Consider the following 21,860-nt stretch of genomic DNA (forward strand, 5'->3'; position numbering starts at 1 on the left):
GGCAGCCCCCACACTCCCCATACACATTACCCCCCAGCCCTCTGCCATGAGCTGCTCAGGGAAGGGGGCTGGGAGCACCCCCACGACCCCAGCCGACACCCCCAGCCCCCTGCCCTCCCTGACTCCTGCACCCACCACACATATTCAGCCCCCCCCAGGCCTGATACCTGCATCCCCCACATCCCCACCCCCACCTTGAGCACCAAATGGGAGCTCCTGCACACCCCCTCCACCCCACATTCCTACTGCACCCCTCGCATCAAAAGGGAGTTGCCCCGGGTAAGCACTCCACATTCCAACCCCCTGCCCCAGCCCTGAGCCCCCTCCCTCACCATAACTTCCTCCAAGACCCTGCACCCCCAGCCCTGAGCCCCCTCCTGCACCCTAAGTCCTGGCCAGACCCCACACCCCAATGTTTGTTTACATTTTTTTTTATAAAGCGCTCTTATCCAAAGCGCTTTACAATAGTTAGCTAAGGGTACAAACAATATTTGGAAAGATCATTAAGTGGTCCACCGAGACCTTCAGTGATTTTCAAGTGGTCTGTGGAAAAACAAGGTAGACTACAAATTCAATCAAGGTACCTCACTTTATTTTCATTTACTTCCTATTACCTAGGGGAGGCGGAGGAAGAAAAAAACCAAAAACGGGGCGCTGGGGAGATAAGAGAGAATGTTCTTTTTCTTGGCTGGGTCCCAAGGAGGGGCCCCAAAAAGGAAGCTGAGCACAGAGCCCCGCCAATTCTAAATCTGCCACTGACCCGGAGCCTTGTATTTGAGAAGGAAGGGGGTGGTTCCAGTCCCAGTAGTCCACTGTAATGACAGGCATAGGTTGCCCTGTCTGTTAGGCCATGTGCGGGGCTCTGTCTGCGGGGGTTTAACGCTGGTCTCCCGCTCGCCTCTTGTCCCCAACGGCTACATCTAGCCCTGCTCGTGGGTTTGGGTTCCACCAGGGTTTCGTTAGCTACCAGATGTGCCCCCTCCCTCCTTCCCGGGGGGCTCCTCACGTGGAGGGCTCGGGCTGAATGTCAGAAGTAAAATTAGGTTTCAGAGCCGAAGCTGTGTTAGTGTGTATCTGCACAAAGAACAGGAGGCCTTGTGACACCTCAGAGACTAACACATTGATCTGAGCATAAGCTTTCCTGGCCTACAGCTCCCTTCATCAGATGCCTGCAACAGTAAAAGGCAGGTTGCAAAGGGCCTATATTGGCCTGGCTTCTCCCTGCACGCGCTCCTGGGGCTGGGCTGGGCTGAGCCTCATTCCCCCCCCCCCCATGTGTTTTCGGGGCAGAGGTTTAAAACTGAAACCCCTCAAAGCAGGTAAAAGCAGGCCTGGGGCTCCCCCCACCAGGCGCTGGGCTGGGAGCCGGAGCGGGCGCAGGTCCCGGGAGGGAGGTGCGGGGAGATCAGGCCGGTGCGCGGGGCTCAGGCAGCTGGGTCCCTGCCGTGGGCTGCCCGGCAGAGAGGAGGGCAGACAGGTGCTGCCTGGCGGCCTTTAAAAGGCCCGCACTGCAGCAGGTCAGTGTCTCGGCCTCAGTCGCGGGAGGGGGCGCAGCAGGATGAACCAATTGCTGTTTCAAAGGAGCTGGGCTGCAGCTTGAAGATGGCTGTGTACCCGCCTGCCTCCCTGGGGGCTCCGATTCCACGTGCCTAGCGCCTCCTTCAAGCCTCTGGGCTCGGCGAGGTTAGCTGGCTATAGCCGGCAGCTTGCAGCTGCATAGCAAAGGTGAGGGGTTTACTGAAATGCAACCTGTGGTCCGAGTGGCAGTGACTCGTCCTATCGGCCGGGCAGAGTCGCCTGGCATCAGACAGTTGACCTGGGCTTTTGAGACCATGCACCACTTTGTTTTGAAACGGAAGGGAAATAGGAACGTTACTAACTTCGATTATAGGTGACACACATTGTTTCCGGAATACATCTCCCTAGGTTTGTTGAGTAATTACACAGAACATGAGACAACTTGGTTGCTGACTGAGAAATCTCAGCAAACAAAGGCAGCTCAGCAAACCCAATGGGAAATTGTTATATCTCTGTGCATGAGGGTGCTAAAGAACTTGATAGAAGTTGATTTCCCTCTGTGAACAACTTATCATCCAGCATGCAGCTGAACTGTGGAATAATGATGGTTCTCCTTTTACTATTGTAACCCTTCTGCCCGTCAGAGTTGGCAGCAACAAGGGCTGGGTTCAGTATCTAGGGGTTCCATTCCAATAACACAATGCAAACTGGCTCGAGCCCCCACCCAGTGACCTGGGACAAATATACACCACCCCACTCAGCGCCTCCAAGAGGCAATACTTCCCCTCTCCCAAGCACAGAGTCTGAGTGTAGCAAAAGCCTTTTAATAACAGAGAGAAACAATGTGGCATTATGTTGGGGAAACACCACAAACAGTATTCATAACACAAACCATGAGCAAAAAAACCCACTCCAAGCAAATTGGGCCCTGTCCCTTTCCCTTTGGTTTTTGAGTCCAGCAACCCAAAAGTCCTCCAAAGTCCCAAAAGTCCAACAACCCCAAAGTCCAGCAATCCAAAGTCTCTATCTCTGTCCTTGGTGAGTCCAGAGTTCAAAAGTTCATCTGCAGGGTTTTAACACCACCCCCCCGCCTGTGTGGAAATGGGAGGGGGAAAGTAAAGGGGCACCTTACATGCTCTGATGGCCAACTGCCCTGCCTCTCCATGGGTTTCTGCTGCAGCCTTCGCCACCAGGCGCTCCTCTCCACCAGCTGCTCCTCTCCGGTAGCTGCCCTGCGAGCTGCTCACCAATATATCTTCAGGCCCCCCTACTACTTAATACAAAAAGAGACCTTAGCAACTAACAAATTTATTAAAGCATAAGCTTTTGTGAGCTACAGCCCACTCCATCGGATGCATAGAATGGAGCATGTAGTAAGAAGATGTATATATACATACAGAGAAGGTGGAAGTTGCCGTACAAACTGTAAGAGGCTAATTAATTAATATGAGCTATTATCAGCAGGAGAAGAAAAACTTTTGTAGTGATAATCAAGATGGCGCATTTAGACAGTTGACAAGAAGATGTGAGGATACTTAACATAGGGAAATAGATTCAATATGTGTAATGAGCCAGCCACTCCCAGTCTCTGTTCAAACCCAGGTTAATGGTATCTAGTTGGCATATTAATTCAAGCTCAGCAGTTTCTTGCTGGAGTCTGTTTCTGAAGCTTTTTTCTTGCAAAATTGCCACCCTTAAGTCTTTTACTGAGCGGCCAGAGAGATTGAAGTGTTCTCCTACCGGTTTTGTTGTGTGGTGTGTGGTTGCTGTAAGCTTACAGACAGCCCCCCAACCTGAAGCAAATAATCTCCAGCAACCACACACCACACAACAAAAACACTAACCCAGGAACCTATCCTAATGCCAACTCTGTCCACATATTTATTCAAGTGACACTGCACATCAGATATTTATATGGGGCACTAGGCTGGAAGGTTCCCACAGTCTCACTCCAAACCCCATTCTACCAGCAGTCCCATTGTTCTAAAGTTCTGGACTTAGGCATGCAGACACGTAGGAGATGTAGGTCTCTACCAAGAAATCGAATAGCAAAGTGCCTAGAAGCATAGCCTGGGTGAGCACAGTCACATTCCCACAGAGTGTCACAAGGCACCCAGCTAGCCTGCGGTTGGGTTGTTTTAACATTTCGGGGCAAGTTTTCTTTCTCCGCCCCTGTGGACATGTGGCTTTTCTCAAACTCAGCTCTTAGGAGAAGTTCTGGAGATGCCTATAAACTTCAACTACAAGTCCTCCTTGTGTCCCCAATGTCAATGCACTCCCTAGCCCCTCCCAAACACTCCTTGGCTGCCTCTGGCCACCCACTGTGGGCCAGGACAGGCCGGGCCAGGCCACTCCACCAGTCTCTTAAGAAGCTGCCATATTAGAACGCGTTGTTTGACTCTATCCCAAGAACAATACTCCGCATACAACTTATTTTTACCCCTGTGACAAAGGGCAAACTGGCTGGTTTAGTCCCAGCCCAGGGCAGCTAGCAAGGTAGTGTCTTTGAGGAGATCCCACTCCTCCAGCAGCAGCAGCAGTCCACAGAGCTTCACACATTCAGCTCATCTGTTCGGCATGTTCGTCAGGCAGGATTCTGCCTCCCCCTTTTGGCGGCAAGATTTTTTTTTTTTGCCGCTTGGGGTGGCAAAAACCCTGGAGCCGGCCCTAGTCAGAGCATAGCTCTTTGCTAATTATATCATCATGATTCAGCATTAGAAGTTCCAACATACCTTGTGAAAAGTTTCCAAACCCAGACTAACCAGCTATGGGCCATATATGTCTGTTACGCATATATGTCTGTTACGCATAAGCTTTCGTGAGCTACAGCATCCGATGAAGTGAGCTGTAGCTCATGAAAGCTTATGCTCAAATAAATTTGTTAGTCTCTAAGGTGCCACAAGTACTCCTTTTCTTTTTGCGGGTACCTGATTGAATTTGTAGTCTAACTTATTTTTCCACAGACCACTTGAAAATCGCTGAGGGTCTCGGTGGATCACTTAATGATCTTTCCAAATATTGTTTGTACCCTTAGCTAACTATTGTAAATCGCTTTGGATAAGAGTGCTTTATTAAAAAAATGTAAAAAAACATTGGGGTGTGGGGTCTGGCCAGGACTTAGGGTGCGGGAGGGGGCTCAGGGCTGGGGGTGCAGGGTCTGGGAGGAAGTTAGGGTGTGGGAGGGGGCTCAGAGCTGGGGCAAGGGGTTGGATGTGGAGCGCTTACCTGGGGCAGCTCCCTTTTGGTGCGAGGGGTGCAGGTGATGATGTGGGTGTGCAGGAGTCAGGGTGGGCTGGGAGTGTGTGAGGGGTGTGCAGGAGTCAGGGAGGGCAGGGGCTTGTGGGGTGAGGGGGTGCAGGAGTCAGTGCTGGGAGTGTGTGCAGGAGTCAGGGTGGGCTGGAGGTGTGGGGGGCAGGGGGTTTGAGGGGTTGCAGGAGTGAGGGAGAGCAGGGGCCTGCAGGGTGAGGGGGTACAGGAGTCAGGGCTCAGGGCGTGTGAGGACGGGTACCCGGATCATGGCTGGGGGTGCCGGATCTGGGAGGGAGTTTGGGTGCAGGAGCAGGCTGGGGGTTGGGGTGCAGGGTCTGGCCAGGAGTTAGGATGCAGGAAGGGGCTCAGGGCTGGGGCAGGAGGTTAGGGTGGAGCGCTTACCTGGGGCAGTTCCCTTTTGGTGTGAGGGGTTCAGGTGGGGATGTGGGGGGTGCAGGAGTCAGGACAGGGGGCTGGGGGTGCTCCCACCCCCTTCCCTAGCCCAGCCACCTGCCCTGAGCAGCTCACGGCAGGGGGCTGGGGGAGAGGATATGTGTAGGGGGAGTATGGGGGCCCCACCTTTGCTCCACCCCTGCCCCAATTCCACCCCCTTCCCCAAGGCCCTGCTCCTGTCTCTTCTCCGCCTCCTCCCTCAAGCACGCTGTGGCCCCGCTCCTCCCCCTCGCTCCTGGATCGACCTGAGCGCTGGCAAATAGCTGTTTGGTGGCGGAGGAAGCGCTGGGAGGGAGGGAGGGGAAGAGATTGGAACGTGGCACACTCGGGGAAAGGTGGGGGGAGGAGGGAGCTTGGCTGCTGGTGGGTGCAGACCTGCAGCAGGACTGAAGCCCAGGAGCCATCAGGACCATGCTTCTGCCCCTGCAGTTGCCCGGCCCTGGGGCCCCGGTCGTGCAGGGGCCCTGTGCCAGGGCTCCCTATGTTTTACTGAAATCTGCCTATGCCAAAGGACTCTGGATGATAATTAATTTTCTTTTACTGCACCACACACGTGACTGTGCTTAACAAACAAACTATCATAATGGTTACAGCAAAATGTGATGCAAAAATATTTTATGAGGTGGGAGGGGGCAAAATCTGGCTTATAATGGCAGGCAGGTTACAACTCTTTAATTGCTGGGGTGCTTCTATTTCACCAGAGTAACTGAGCGTAACATTAAATATTACTGTTCTGTTCTTGCAGTGGGGATTGTTTCTGCATGGTCAATCCACTGTCTTGCACCAAAGGAGACAGGGTGGTTGGTACCGTGGGCTGCACTGTGGTGTTCCCTGAACCAGATCACATTGACACCATGGGATTGTATGCTGGGAACATAAACAAATGAAAATATCACTGAACTGTCCGTCGTACTTTATTATGGACTCATGGAAATGGGACATCTTACCAGCATATAAGGATCATATGTATTTAACATGTTCCACTGGTCCCTGAGACTGAAATTTACAACTAGCAGATCGAGGCCTGTAACGATTAAGGAGAGAAGAGGAGGACAAGAGTGAATCTAGTTGGAGGTTATAGGTAAGTGCCATGTTCATTAACCTTTCCTCCACTCTTGTGCTAGTTTCATGTCAGCTTTTTGCTATCTAGGATTTCACAGCCAACATTCTGCATAGAGGTAATAGGCATATATTGTACATACTGACCCTGCACTGTCACACACTGCATTCTTACACCATCTACATTACTTCAGGTGGTGAGAAGGATCCACATTATATATCAGGTGTTGGTCTATTTTCCAACCTTATCTCCCCAAAAGGACTTCAGAACAGTATTTCTTGGATTGGGCCAGGAGGAATTGTTGCATGTGTGCATAGAGGGGAAATATTTCTGTGGTATTTTGTTGTTAATTCTGAAGATGACTTTCTAGTCAGTGGTTCCAAACTTGTTCTGCCGCGTGTGCAGGGGAAAGCCACTGGCAGGCCGGGTGGTTTGTTTACCTGCTGCGTCCACAGGTCGGCCAATCGCAGACTCCCACTGGCCACGGTTAGTGCTCCAGGCCAATGGGGCTGCGGGAAGGCGGCACGGGTCCGAGGGACTAATCGGCCGCCGCTTCCAGGCAGCTCCCATTGGCCTAGAGCAGCAAACCGCGGCCAGTTGGGAGCCACAATCGGCCGAACCTTGCGGACGCTGCAGGTACAACAACCGGCCCGGCCCTCCAAGGGCTTTCCCTGAACAAGCGGCAGAACAAGTTGGGAACCACTGGTCTAGATGTATCAGACATTGGTTACATTTAGCTTTGGAACAGGACAGGTTCTAATTTTTTTTGAGTGTCACCCCAATTGCTCTTGTGTGAAATTTTGACTCACTAAATCTTGCTTCTAGATCTCAGGTTTGCCCATATTTACCATGGTATTGATTATTTTGAGGGGTGACTTATCAAAATGTAGGTACAGATTTTACTGGCACTTGAGCAATAAAACAATATGCACAGCTTCTCTCCTTAAAATACAAAGGCAATTTTCAGGTAGGTAGTTCTGCCTAGTGTTGAAATAGTCAATGATAATGGGACTCCCTATGGGGTAAAGGAAGCACTTGAATAAGTATTTGCATCACATGGGCCTTACTTCTTTATATCTAAACTTCCTCTTTTGATTTATATTTGAGTGCCGACTGTATTGGAGGGTGGACTCTTTCCTCTGAATCATCAAAAATGGCCATAGTTGGAGATGGGACATTGGACAGCGTGGGCCAGTGTTTTGAGGTGGCACTGAGCATTCTCTCTCGCAAGTGCTTGGCTGGCTGGTTCTTGCTCAATACTCAGGGTCTGACTGATAGCCAAATGTGGGGTAAAGATGGAATTTCCCTCCAGGGCAGATTGGCGGTGATCCTGGAGGGAGAGGAGGGAGGGTGTTTCACCTTCCTCTGCAGTATGTGGATCACTTGCCAGGATTATCTGGGTATAGCTCACTTCACTATTTTCTTGTCATTGTGGGGGCCTCAGGCACTAGTGGGCTTCTGTCCCTCTTTTTGTCTGCCTGTGGGATGTAACCATTTAGTCTCCTGTGGGCTGGAATACTTTGGTCTCATTTGGTTGTTGGGTTTAGTGTGCGGATAGTAGGTGGTGCTGGTGGCCTGCAGTAGACAGGAGGCCAGACTAGATGAACTGGTGGTCCTGACTGGCCTTAAACTCTGACATATAATTTATTCCTGGAAGCCTATTTATACTGATGTGTGTGTTTATACATTAGCAGCAGCACCACTAATGCCAGGATTCCTGAACTGTTACACACATAGTCTAAAACAGCTAAAACAATGAAGAAGAAATAAACATTGCTTACAGATACACTTTCCAAAAATCATGTTTTATTCATTCCTGTGTCAATGGTACTGATAACACTTTATTAAAAATGAAAGAATTTTTAAAATTTGCCCCAACTGTATTTATTCTCCATTTCTTTTTGCAGTCATCTTAGCTAGGATACTGAACATCTATTAAGCCAGTTTGGCTTTCTCATTTTCTAGTGTTGCTAGTGTTTGGGTTTCATATACTGCAGAGCGTGGTATATTGAAATCCATGTCAAAATTGTGATCTATCACTTTACATTCTCTGGGGTTTTTCTGGTTGTACTTGTAGATGAGGGCTCTGTAGGGAAAAGTCTGATCAGAGTCAGTCTGTGGACAGATAATTTAGAAAGGGGTAGGGTGAATTGTGCTTCTGTTTTTTAAGGGAGTAGCCTGCTTTGTATCTCTGTTGTTGGTTCTGATGTGTTAGCATTCTGAATTCTAAGAAATAACTTTAGTTTTAAGTGGCAACCTTCCAGTAAGAGTATTTGTTTTTATCTAACTTCTTTACGTGTATGCCGTGAACATAACGCACGGGAAAGTTACTTGTTTGAAATTGTTTAATTGGAATTTTAAAAACAATTATTCTAGTTTTAGGTTTTATACTTGTTTTAACAAAATGTAAAATGTGGGTCAAATTTAAATTGACAAACCAAAGGACTTCATAAAACATTTGACAGTAGCCAGATTTAGCAAAAATTTATGAGAAAAATACTTTATTTTATCTCCATTAATACCTTTGAGTCTGTAGTAATCATTTGTACCATCTTAAAAATAATTAGATTTTTTTTATTTACATGTTGTTAGTTCCTTACTTTCTTCCCATTTTATAATCTCAAACTGCTTAAATGGATGTTTTTGTATGTTTCTTTAATTAGCTTCGTAGCTGGAATCACTTAATTCCCATTGACTTCTGCCTAAATACAGAAAAAAGAGTGAACAAGGCTTTTCATTTATATTCTTCACCTGTTCATTTATCTTTTCAGAGTCTCAAGTGCCATCTTCTGGCAGTCTCATGGTCGCGGGTGGGAGGAATTTTCTCAAGGGCAAAATCAAAGTTCTGATTCCTACAGAAAATGGCTCTAGCTGCTTAGTAAGACATTAAAGTTGACATGTTCAGAACTGTAATATAATACACCATACTACAAGGCAGGAGTAGTAAGAATGCTATGGGAGTCATAATTGGAAATGACTTGATTTACATTTTTTAAAGCTCAATCATAATATTGCATTAGTAGGGATTTCTTTATTTAGCATATACTGCGAATAAAGATCAACATTGCATAACTCGTTGTGCCATCCAATGCTATCAAAACGCATTCCTTTAAGACTGAAGATAGTGTATAATAATAGTTAAGTGGTATCTTTAAGTCATTCTTGGAAAATACTGTTGCATTTTTTAGTGTTTAGGAATAATGGTAGCAAAATGTTCCCTCTCTTCCAGAGCCCTTATCCAAGCTGGAACTCTTTAGGAACTCTTCCTTAGTGGGTTCCACCATTGAAATGGTCTGTAATGTGACAGTAGGTAGGGTGGATTCCTATCTGTGGAGTAAGGACCATAAGCCTCTCCCTGGGTCTGATCACTACCAACTCTCTCGGAATAATAATAAGAAAAGGAGTACTTGTGGCACCTTAGAGACTAACAAATTTATTTGAGCATAAGCTTTTGTGAGCTACAGCTCACTGTATCCGATGAAGTGAGCTGTAGCTCACGAAAGCTTATGCTCAAACAAATTTGTTAGTCTCTAAGGTGCCACAAGTAGTCCTTTTTTTTTGTGAATACAGACTAACATGGCTGCTACTCTGAAACCTGTCATTATGCAAGGGAATAACAATGTACTTCTCATACTGAATGCAACACAGGCTGATAGTGGCTGTTACTCCTGCAAAGTTACCAATGAAGTTAGTGAGAATGAAACTTCCCTGGAATTGACCATCAGTGGTAAGTGGGAATTTCTCTTTACAGTATTTTACAGTTTTTGTTGTTTTAATTATGGGAATTAACTTCATGCTGCTTCGGAGTTTATGAAATTGTGTGTGTGTGTGCACGTGCAATGATCAGTGTTTATTCGATAATGGGCTACATTTTAAAAAATACGCCCATAAATTCATCTCAGGTGCACATCTACGCAATTCAGTATTTCAGTGGGTCATTTCAGAGCTCTGATGCTCTTAAGTAACTTCAGCACATGTAGGAGTGATTGCATTCCTAAACAAGGGTCCACTGGTGCCATCAAGTTTAGGCTTAAAAATGGATGGTGTAATATGGCCCCAAGTGCCAACAAAAAATAATTACCCAACTGAGAGCCCAGGAATAAGTGAGTTAAATAAATGGTCCCAACCCAGGCTAGGAGTATAAATCCTCTCGAAATAGCTTGACACCAGTATTGGTCATCTGTACTTAAATGATGCATTTTCATGTGAAAATATTTCGATATAGTTTAAAATAGAAATTAGGCCAAACCCACGGAACTGTGGGAAGACTTTGGAGTTGGGGGCTCTTTCATTTAAAATCTCGGTAAAGTTTTGTCTTCTATGTGCTATAGAAGGAAGTAAGTAGGATGTTTAAAATTGCCACCCATCCTCTAGGTCTCTATGCAGTGCCATGTTACCTAGTGACAGTAATAGACTCTGGCTTACAAATAGAGATATGCACCAGTTTTAGAGAGGGACAATACAATGCTGGCTAGAATACAGCAGTAGTATCACCCTTTATTTTATAAGTGATTTATTTTTAGCTAACTAACTAAACTACCATAAGCCCCACCTCACTGATCATTCTACTAGTGCATTGTACCAGAAGTGAAAGGCACAAAAGGTGGGAGAATGCAGGTACCAGTGTATATAGGTGGGAGCTGAGTGATGGCAGATAAGGAAGCACTGGGGGAGTCGAGTGAGCACAAAAGGACAAGTGTTGCCCTGTTTGGTTGTACTGAAACTAAGTCAGTCTGGCTTAATCAAAACTTAATCAATTCATGGAAAAATTTAGACATCTAGCCTTTCTAGACCTGGACAACAACAGAATTGGGGGCAGTAAGGTTTACCAGTGTGAGAGAGACAACTTGCAACAGGTTTTTTTAAAAAAAAATCTTGTAGAACAGCACTTAATATTCAAACTTGAAAGGGAAGATCGCAAAGTTGTTGTTTTAAAGGAAAAAGGCTATTTCTCTCTTGGGACATTTTCCACAAGTGAGGTTCAAAGAGTAGCTGATCTGAAAGTGTGGTTTCTTCACACAGATTCTTCAGCTGTGGTTTCAAACGGAGTAATTTTGGGAGTTGCTGTCATAACTTCTGTTGTAAGTCTAGTAATAGGTGAGTAAAAGGATTGCAACTTCCTTGCCATTGATCACAGAACTGTATTTGGTTCATGGTGGATCTATGCTATGGGTTATATCAAAAAGATGGGGAAGGTGTGACCTAAAATAACACTGAGGGTTTGTCTTCTAGAAACTGATCACAGCTGCACATATCAGTTTCTCTGATTGTTTTACATATTTGTACCTAATGGGATTTAAAGCCGAAATCCTTGGGGAATTTTGCCGCTGACTTCAGCTGGATCAGGATTTGGTTCTTACAGTGAAAATGAGCCTTCATGAAGGACTAAATTGTGCCTGGCCCTCTTGTGGGTGTGCAGAAGGAAAGGTGCAAGGAGTCTCCTCCCTCCAAAATGAACGACTGGCACAAGGAGCAGACTTAATTCCAGTCCCCCAACTAAGAAGAGTGTGGGACTGCTCCCTGCAAGCATCTTCAGGGGTTCAAACTGCTCCAGCAGGGGTGTGTCGGAAGCAGGAACAAACCTCTCCCCTGCACTGGCTCATGTACCTGGCTCAACATCCCATCCCAATCCCTCCTTCAGCTGTTCCTGGAACAATGTAGTGCTGCACCTTGCCCAAGAGGGACCAGTGGTTCTAAAGCTGTATTTTAGCACAAACAAGAAGATTCACTTTGTTCTGTTTAGTTAGTGGTGCCCATGCTTAGAAATTACCTGGTTCGTCTGGGTTATTTGTAAAGCTGTCTCCAAAGACAAAATATATGAAAAGAAATGTACATCTCCCTTTAGAACACTGGTAGACATTAAGCGTATGTCTACAGAGCAACTAGACATCCATGGCTGGCCCGCACCAGCCATCTTGGGCTTGCAGGGTTTGGGCTGCAGTTGCTGTGTAGACTTCCGGGCTCAGGCTGGAGCCCTGGCTCTGGGACCCAGCAAGGATGCAGGGTCTAAAGAATTTGGGCTCCAGCCTGAGCTTGAATGTCTACAGATGGAAATTTTTAGCCCCCCATCCTGAGCCCTGCGAGCCCAAGGCAGCTGTGGCTGAGCTGTGGGGCTTTTATCCCTATGTAGACGTAGACTGAGGTTCCTAAATCCCATTTTCAAAAGTGAATTATGTGCGTAAGTCATTTAGGTGCTTTTGCAGATGCAACACTTGTGCTAGTTCACTACCTCACTTTTCGTTTAACCCAGCCACGCGCTGGGGGAAAGGACGTTGTACTCATAACGCATTGAAAGAAATTTTCCTCAAGGCCATATTGCAGCCTCAGTTTAATTCTTAATTCATTTCAATGGAGAGTTCCACTTAAAATTAGTGGCCTGATTGCAAGAGAAGAAGAAGCCTGCTGCTGCTTTTTCTAAAGTAGAGCAGAGTGTAGGAGAGGAGAGCCTGGAGCACTGAGCCTGGGGCAAGACCTGAGGTCTGAACCAGAGGCTGTGAACCAAAGTCAGGTCATGTATTAAAATAGATATTTACAAGTTCACTGTATTGCTAGCATTGCTAAGACCCAGGCACACTTAAGTAGCAACAGATACTGTGGTGGGAGGGAACATTCTCCAAAAGATTACCTCAGGGGCATCCTGACTTAATGCCAGATAAGAGGAAGTTTTGTCTGAAATAACTGGAGTATAATACAAGGAAAGGTAAGAAGTAGATGTCATCATAAAACATGTCCGGCAATATGCAAGTTGTTTGTCTAAGTTAGAAATGTCAGGGTACCTCCCCTTAGCCCTCTGTCCGGCCGAGGAGACAGCAGAAATTCCTGCCATGGGATGCTCAGGTGTTAGTGTACCTGTAATCACGGAGCCAGGGCACTAGTACTGTGCCTTGAGGGCAATACACCTGGCCGAATGCCTTTGTCACTGAACTGTGCTGGTGGCCGCGCTTTATAAATCACTGAGAGGTCTGCTGAAATAGCACGCTGCATTCTGTGCTTGTGTTAACAACCTTGGCGTGCCAGAGATAACACTGAGCAGCAGTAATAGCTCAAAGCAGCTTCTGGACAGTGTTATCATGGCAATGACATTCCAGCCTTTAGCACTTAGCATCCTTTTATACTTGAGGTCAGAGAAGTCAAACTAATATTCACTGTTAAGACAAATTATAACAGCACTTTATATATAAAAAGAAAAGGAGTACTTGTGGCACCTTAGAGACTAACAAATTTATTTGAGCATAAGCTTTCATGAGCTACAGCTCACTTCATCGGATGCATTCAGTGGAAAATACAGTGGGGAGATTTATATACACAGAGAACATGAAACAATGGGTGTTACCATACACACTGTAAGGAGAGTGATCACTTAAGATGAGCAATTACCAGCAGGAGAGCAGGGGGGCAGGCGGGGGGGAAGAAAACCTTTTGTAGTGATAATCAAGGTGGGCCATTTCCAGCAGTTGACAAGAATGTCTGAGGAACGGGGGGGGGGGGAATAAGCATGGGGAAATAGTTTTACTTTTTGTAATGACCCATCCACTTCCAGTCTCTATTCAAGCCTAAGTTAATTGTATCCAGTTGGCAAATTAATTCCAATTCAGCAGTCTCTCATTGGAGTCTGTTTTTGAATTTTTTTGTTGAAGAATAGCCACTCTCAGGTCTATAATTGAGTGACCGGAGAGATTGAAGTGTTCTCCGACTGGTTTTTGAATGTTATAATTCTTGACGTCTGATTTGTGTCCATTTATTCTTTTACATAGAGACTGTCTTTATATGTGTATAACGTTACACATTTTACATGGGAAAAAGAATCCATGCCAATTACTGTTCTAGTGGACACTCTTTACAAATGCTAATGCTTCTCCTGCCATTGCTCATTTTTCAGTAACAACTCCACTCTTCTTCCCCTCTCTTCAACTGTCTTTACAAATCAAACATTGTTTAAAGGGGCACTGTCAACTGGAAACCTAGTGACTTTCAAAAGATGCGTTTAAAGTTCCTGCCCTAGGTCCCCCTGACAATTTTTGTGGTTTTACAAACATATTTCTCTAAATTAATGTCAAATACCTAAAATAAACAAGCAAAAAATAACAGAGAAACTTATTTTTTGCTAAACTTTCAGATATAAGTTTTGTTGTTTTGTTTTGTTACTGAGAAGTAGGTAAAAAACTTTTTAGGCCAAAGTATGTCCCTTTAATTTTTTTGCTTTCTGCAGGATGGGGCTTCAATAAAATTTCTCTTCAGTTGGTTAAATATTGGGCGGCTTCAGTGAGCTGAACGATTATGAATAAATATCAGAAAATATGTGGCAGCTAGAAAATATATGAAAAGCCAGCACCAAAACCGAGGATTAGGACTGGGGGGGGATACCTAGCAAAAGTATTCCAACTAATCAGCGGCTGGAATTAGCTTGTTAGTGATGTAATGGAATCAGTTAGTCACTTGTAATAATTAAATCTGCCATTCTCTCACTGCTGTGACATTTCCATAGCAGGGTTGCGGTCAAATTACCAGCATCCACAACTATTTTGTGACTTGTAGAAATTGTGGAATTATTATTTCCTCCCTAGGGTTCTGGTAACTCTCTTTGCTGTTCTGGGATGACCTCACTGGAATCTCTTCAATAGATTTACAATCTAAGAACAGCCATACCGGGTCAGAACCATGGTCCATTTAGCCCAGTATCCTGCTTCTAATGGTGGCTGAATGCCTGGTGCTTCAGAAGGAAGTAACAGAACAGGGCAGTTTATCAAGTGATCCATCCCCTGTCATCAAATCCCAGCTTCTGGTTGTCAGAGGTTTAGGGACACTCAGAGCATGGGGTTGCATCCCTGACCATTTTGTCTAATAGTCATTGATGGACCGATCCTCCATGAATGTATCTAATACTTTTTTGAACTCAGTTATACCGGCCTTCACAACATCCCATGGCAATGAGTGCCACAGGTTCATAGAATATCAGGATTGGAAGAGACCTCAGGAGGTCATCTAGTCTAACCTCCTGCTCAAAGCAGAACCAATCCCCAATTTTTGGGCCAGATTCCCCAGATGGCCCCCTCAAGGATTGATCTCACAACCCTGGGTTTAGCAGGCCAATGCTCAAACCACTGAGCTATCCATCCCCCCACTGCGTGTTGTGTGAAGAAGCACTGTATTTCCTTATGTTTGTGTTAAACCTGCTACCTATTAATTTCATTGGGTGACTTCTGGTTCTTGTATTATGTGAATGAGTAAATAATACTTCCTTATTCACTTTCTCCACACCAGTCATGATTTTATAGACCTCTATCGAATTCCCCCTTAATTGTCTGTCTCTTTTTTAAGCTGAACAGTCTGTCTTTTTCTCTCCTCATATGGGAGCTGCTCCATACCCCTAATCATTTTTGTTGCACTCTTCTGTACTTTTTCCAATTCTAATATATCTCTTTTGAGATGAGGCAAACAGAACTGCATGCAATATTCAAGGTGTGGACCTATATAGTATTATTATGGTATTTTGTGTCTTATTATCTATTCCTTTCCTAATGCATTTCCTGTATTTGACTTTTATTGATTCTGTTTAATAATGTACCCATTGCCTCTGGCTGAGGCCCCTTCAGGGAACCATCTGTGACTAACAGTCATTGTCAAGTGTCAGGACTATTTGGAATTTGAGCCAGGAATCAGCAACCATCAGAGCCATAGGAAATGAGTAACTGCAGACTTACTGATCATTGATTGAATATGGCGATACTAATAGAAGATTTCCTTTCCTTTTCCATTAGCAGATGGGGACTTATACAATGAATAAAAACTCTGCCGTGCCTTCATCTGGATGAAGAAACAATCCCAATTTTAAAAAGAGACATAATGGAACAGAAAGTGAATTATAGAGTTTGCGTCTGTCCAGCAACAACCACTTCATCAGGCTTAAGACAGTCATCAGACCTCTTACAAATCATAAATTACAAATCAGTGTTCTATGTCAGAAAATGCATCTGAAACTGTCCATCTTGTGGTTTTTGGTTCTTTGACACAAAGTTGCCAATTGCCCATCCATGAACAATACCAGCACTCAGAACTATTTTTAGAAAATGCCTGCCCAGGAAAGGGGAGAGAGAGAGTTGCAATTGCACAATGACATCTGAAAATGATAACTTAGCATTTCGAGTTATGTAGAAATAGATTGAGTCTACTTTTAAACAAACAAGCAACAAAATGCACAAAACAATAGACCTATAAGGGAGTGTTTAAAGGACAGGTTGTTTCCTATACAGCAAGGGTGTCAAACTCATATTGGGGAGAGAACTAAAGTCTATTTTTAGTTTTGGTCTATGAAGCAGGGTATAAATACAGATCTCTATGCAGTACGTCTCTGGATCCATAGTAGGAACTTCCCTTATGTTAATAGTAAGTCTGCCTAAAGGTCAAAGATAAATATGGCTCTTAGTAAATGTCAGTGTCTTATTGTTGAATTCACTCCGTAGAAAAATATGCTAACTTTTCAGACCATGGCTATTTTTGCTTTTGTTCCTCCTCCTTCTCTGTCCTTCTTTCCCTGTCTTTATGGCTTGTTTACATGGAAAAATTGACCAGAATAATTACTGTAGCATAAACTTTTCTGCAATAGCTCCTCATGTGGACACTACTCTGGAATTCATTATGGAATAATTAGTGCGATTTGAGCATGTAAATCATGTTATTCCAGAATAATTATATCCCAGAATAGTGTCTACCTCAGGAGCTATTCTGGTCTGTTTCCCTAAGCCTCTCCTTTCCTTCCTGCAGCATCTCCCAATTTCCCTCTTGTGGGCTTGACTCCCAATTCTTTCACCATCCAATCTGTTAAACTGAGCAGTGATGAAATAGTTGTCAATGAAATGCTATAACACTGACAGAAGCAGTGTGTATGCCCACTGTAACGCAAGCATATCTCTCTCACCAACAGAAGTTGGTCTAATAAAAGATATTACCTCAGAGCCCAGTCTCTCTAATATCCCAGGGCTGACACCGCTACAACTACACTGCATGCAGTGCCCGCTTTGCTGTGTCCCCTTTCCTTTTGCTGAAAGGTGTTACTGGTTGCCATAAGTAGAATCTTGGCTCTGAAGACCTCATTCAGGACCACGGGGATGCCAAGCACTCTTTTCAAGGCTCAACTGAAGGAACAACCCAGCTTCTTTATGTAGTAAAAATAGCTGTGGGCTGTGAGGCTACCATCCAAGGCACCAGGCCACATGGCAGGTCAGAGATAAATTGGGTGGGCTGAGGGGCTTCCCAGGTTGCAAACACAAAGGGATAAAATATTGGTTTGCAGCCTGTGTGTGTATTGCAAGCAGGAGTTGAGAGTGTGACCCTGCAAGGAAGCAGAGAAAGTCATTCACTGGAGTGGCAGAGATGGGGATTTCTGAGCAAGGAAACTGCATGTTGTTTGTTTCTCTTGTGTTCCAGAAAACAGGACTAGGTACTTCTTTGTTTAAAAAAACATATATTCTATATATTCTCTCTATATATTCTATCCCTGACTCATATAATTGATTTCCTATCCTAGCAGAAACAACCCTGCAAGGCTAACAACTCAGGCCAAAGGGGCAACAATCTATATGTACAAATCATTTGTACTATTAACAATTTTTAAAATGTATTTGTAATAAAAATCTAGTAACTAAAATGGCACCAACAATAGACTTGTTGACTTCTTTCCCCTGGGGTCTTTGAGTGGTGTTTTTTGGAGGCCTTACAACAGGCAATGGTACAGGCTTTTCTGTGTCTATGGTGTATTCTAAAATACTTAGCGCTCTCTGACACACATATATATACACACACACACTCTTAAACCCTTTCACTACCTAATTGCAGGAACAAACTACACTTGCACCAACAAATTAGAGAGTTGGGCTTCTACATTCTTGCACCTGCATCTGCAGACACAAAATTAGAGGCCAGGTTGATGTCTCTCTCAAAATGTCATCCTAAGTATTTGGGAGGGGAGGGGAGTCAGTGTTGTGAAGAGCTGATCAAAGTATTTGCTACAAATTAGGGCTATCAAGGTTAATCATGCCGTTAAATAATAGAATACTGTGACAGTGCCCCCCATAAGGCTTTATGGAAATATGTTTAAGAATGTATATATGACATAACTGGAATATGTTTTATGCTACATATGCCATGTAACATATCTCTGTAAAGGTTATGGTCTGCTGAATCTATTCATCCTATTTGAATACATATATCATTTTTGTATTCAAAGTTATGAATATTGGCTGTATATGTGTCTGATTCTAAGTAGGTTTTAGTGAAGCAGTTGGTCAGCTTCCTGAGAAAAGACTATTCTCAATAAGTGCCCAGCCAAGAAGCCCTTAAGCCAACAATGAACTTGGAGACGCCAATCCACATCTGAGCTTTCCCAGGAATGTGGCTTGGCTGGTAAGGAACTCAGTCATTCATGGACATATGATTTGCCCAGGTGACTCCAAAACTCCATGTTGTAGCTGGGCTTTTGCATAGGAGAGAAGAGGGGGTTTCCACCCACAAGAGAAAGTCTATTTAAACCACTGGGAGACCCCTCCTTTTTGTCTTCAGCTGGCTAATGAGATAGCCTCTCCACCCCCGAGGATACCTGAAAGAAACTGAAACAAAGGACAGTAACTCCAGGGGGTGTGAATGCTTGCTGGACCCAGACTAGAAGGAGGCTAGTCTGTAAAAGGAAGCTTACTGGAACTGATGAGGTTTATCGTATTCATGTTTCTTAGACATAGACTTGCATGTTTTATTTATTTTGCTTGGTATTCACTTGGTTCGGTCTGTTACTACTTGGAACCACTTAAATTCTACTTCTGTATTTAATAAAGCACTTTTTACTTATTAATTACCCAGAGTAATATATTAATACTTGGTGGGGGGGGGCAAACAGTTGTATATTTCTATCAGTGTTATAGAGGGTGAACAATGTTGAGTTTACCCTGTATAAGCTTTATATAGGGTACAACGATTTATTTAGGGTTTGGACCCACTGGGAGTTGGGCATCTGAGTGTTAAAGGCAGAAACACTTCTGTAAGCTGCTCTCAGTTAAGCTTGCAGTTTGTGGGACGTGGTTCAGACCTGGGTCTGTGTTTGTGGCCGGCAAGCGCATCTGGCACAATCCGCAGGGGTTCTGGAGTCCCAAGCTGCAAGGAGGGCTGGGGCAGAAGTAGTCTTGGCACATCGGGTGGCAGTCCAAAGGGGGTTTCTGTGATCCAACCCATCACAAATACCATTTATTTAAATATTTTTGGATGTTTTCTACATTTTAAAATATATTAATTTCAATTACAACACAAAATACAAAGTGTACAGTGCTCACTTTATATTTATTTTTTATTATAAATATTGCACGGTAAAAAACGAAAGAAATAGTATTTTTCAATTCCCCCATTGCAACTACTGTAGTGCAATCTCTTTATCATAAAAATTGAATTTATAAATGTAGAATTATGTAAAAAAAACCCCGTGCATTCAAAAATAAAACTGTGTAAAATTTTAGAGCCTACAAGTCCATTTAGTCCTACTTCTTGTTCAGCTAATTGCAAAGACAAACAAGTTTGTTTACATTTGCAGGAGATAATGCTGCCCACTTTTTGTTTACAATGTCACTTGAAAGTGAGAATAGGCATTTACGTGCCACTGTTGTAGCACATCACAAGATATTTATGTGCCAAATGCCCTAAAGATTCATATGTCCCTTCATGCTTCAAACACCATTCCAGAGGACATGCATCCATTCTGATGATGGGTTCTGCTCGATAACAATCCAAAGCAGTGTGGACTGATGCATGTTCATTTTCATCATTTGAGTCACATGCCACCAGCAGAAGGTTGATTTTCTTTTTTGGTGGTTTGGGTTCTGTAGTTTCCACATCAGAATGTTGCTTTTTTAAGACTTCTGAAAGCATGCTCCATGCCTCGTTCCTCTCTCGTAAGGCACTTCCGATTCTTAAACCTTGGGTCAAGTGCTGTAGCTATCTTTAGATATCTCACATTGCTACCTTCTTTGCGTTTTGTGAAATCTGCAGTGAAAGTGTTCTTAAAACAAACAACGTGCTGGGTCGTCATCCAAGACTGCTATAACATGAAATATATGACAGAATGTGGGTAAACAGAGCAGGAGACATACAATTCTCCCCCTAGGAGTTCAGTCATAAATTTAATGAACACATTTTTTTAACGAGCGTCATCAGCATGGAAGCAACCCTCTGGAATGGGAGCCGAAGCATGAAGGGGCATACGAATGTTTAGCATATTTGACATGTAAATACCTTGCAATGCTAGCTACAAAAGTGCCATATAAATGCCTGTTCTCACTTTCAGGTGACATTGTATATAAAAAGCGGGTAGAATTATGTCCCGTAAATGTGAACAAACTTGTTTGTCTTCACGATTGGCTGAACAAGAAGTAAAACTGAGTGGACTTGTAGGCTCTAAAGTTTTACATTGTTTTGTTTTCTGAGTGCAGTTATGTAACAAAAAATGCACATTTTGTAAGTTGCACTTTCACAATAAAGAGATTGCACTAGATACTTGTATGAAGTGAATTGAAAAATACTATTTCTTTTGCTTATCATTTTAAGAGAGCAAATATTTAATCAAAAACAATATGAAGTGAGCACTGTACACTTTGTATTCTGTGTTGTAACTGAAATCAATATATTTTAAAATGTAGAAAAACATCCAAAATATTTAATAAATTTCAAGTGGTAGTCTATTGCTTAACAGTGCAATTAAAACTGATTAGTTGCAATTAATTTTTTTGAGTTAATCGCATGAGTTAACTGCGATTAATTAACAGCCCTACTACAAATCATATCAATTTAAAGTTTCATGACCCCATCCTAGTTTTTGAGAGTGTTTTTACTTAAGTATTGGATGAACAGTTTTAACAAATAACTTTTAGGCTATTGATGGTTCACAGACTTTTCACTTGATCTTCTATGTGCTATTCATATTGGAGGAGTCCCACTACTTTGAATTAGTTGCAGGGGCAGCAGCAGGGCCTAGGGCGTAGAGCACAAGAGCGGGACTCAGGAGACATGGGTTCTATCCCTGGTTCTGCTGCTGGCCTACAGCATCTCTGAAAATCAGGCCCAGAATGACACCGACGCCTCTGCCCTGGGCCAGAGCTCTCTGAGTAAGGGGCTTCAGCAATGATTTGTGTGGGGCAGAGTAAGCAACCAGGATGGTTATGACAGAGGCTGATACTCTGTACTCGCCTCATGCCTGTTGGGAAGACAGGCCTTCAGACACCCCCTCCCGCCTGCATTGCACTTTCCAGCCCAGGAGCAAGGAACTATTTCACACCTTAGCGCTGGGGGGAGCTGAAGCCCAGAACAGGGAAGTAACTTGCCTGAAGTCATCCAGTGAGTTGGTGCCAGGGTGGAGAATAGAAGCCAGATCCCGACTCCCAGCCCTGTGCTCTGATCCCCAAAACAGCCCTTGCCAGATCCATGGGGAAGCGGGGGGAGGTGGGAAGCAGGAGGTACTCTAGCCACTTGCAGGAGACCCAAGGCTATTTATTTTCATTAAATATGTAGACTAAATAATGAAATTAATCAATTTTCAAGCCAAACATGT

The 21,860-nt window shown here is 44.2% G+C and overlaps 2 long non-coding RNA genes across 3 annotated transcripts; both read left to right on the top strand.

Moving 5' to 3' along the window:
- Positions 1-1,385: 1,385 nt before the first annotated feature.
- Positions 1,386-9,660, top strand: LOC122455728. The gene is made up of 3 exons (XR_006274168.1): positions 1,386-1,725; positions 5,966-6,301; positions 9,510-9,660. It is a non-coding gene; the product is annotated as an uncharacterized LOC122455728 (long non-coding RNA).
- A 230-nt stretch (positions 9,661-9,890) lies between these two features.
- On the top strand, positions 9,891-17,224 carry LOC122455727. Of its 2 annotated transcripts, none has more exons than XR_006274166.1 (3): positions 9,891-10,007; positions 11,303-11,377; positions 16,039-17,224. It is a non-coding gene; the product is annotated as an uncharacterized LOC122455727 (long non-coding RNA). The 2 variants fall into 2 exon arrangements; XR_006274167.1 differs by having other exon boundaries at positions 16,042-17,224.
- Positions 17,225-21,860: the final 4,636 nt, after the last annotated feature.

This window comes from Dermochelys coriacea, chromosome 9 (genome assembly GCF_009764565.3).
Source record: "Dermochelys coriacea isolate rDerCor1 chromosome 9, rDerCor1.pri.v4, whole genome shotgun sequence".
NCBI classification, from domain to species: Eukaryota; Metazoa; Chordata; order Testudines; family Dermochelyidae; genus Dermochelys; species Dermochelys coriacea.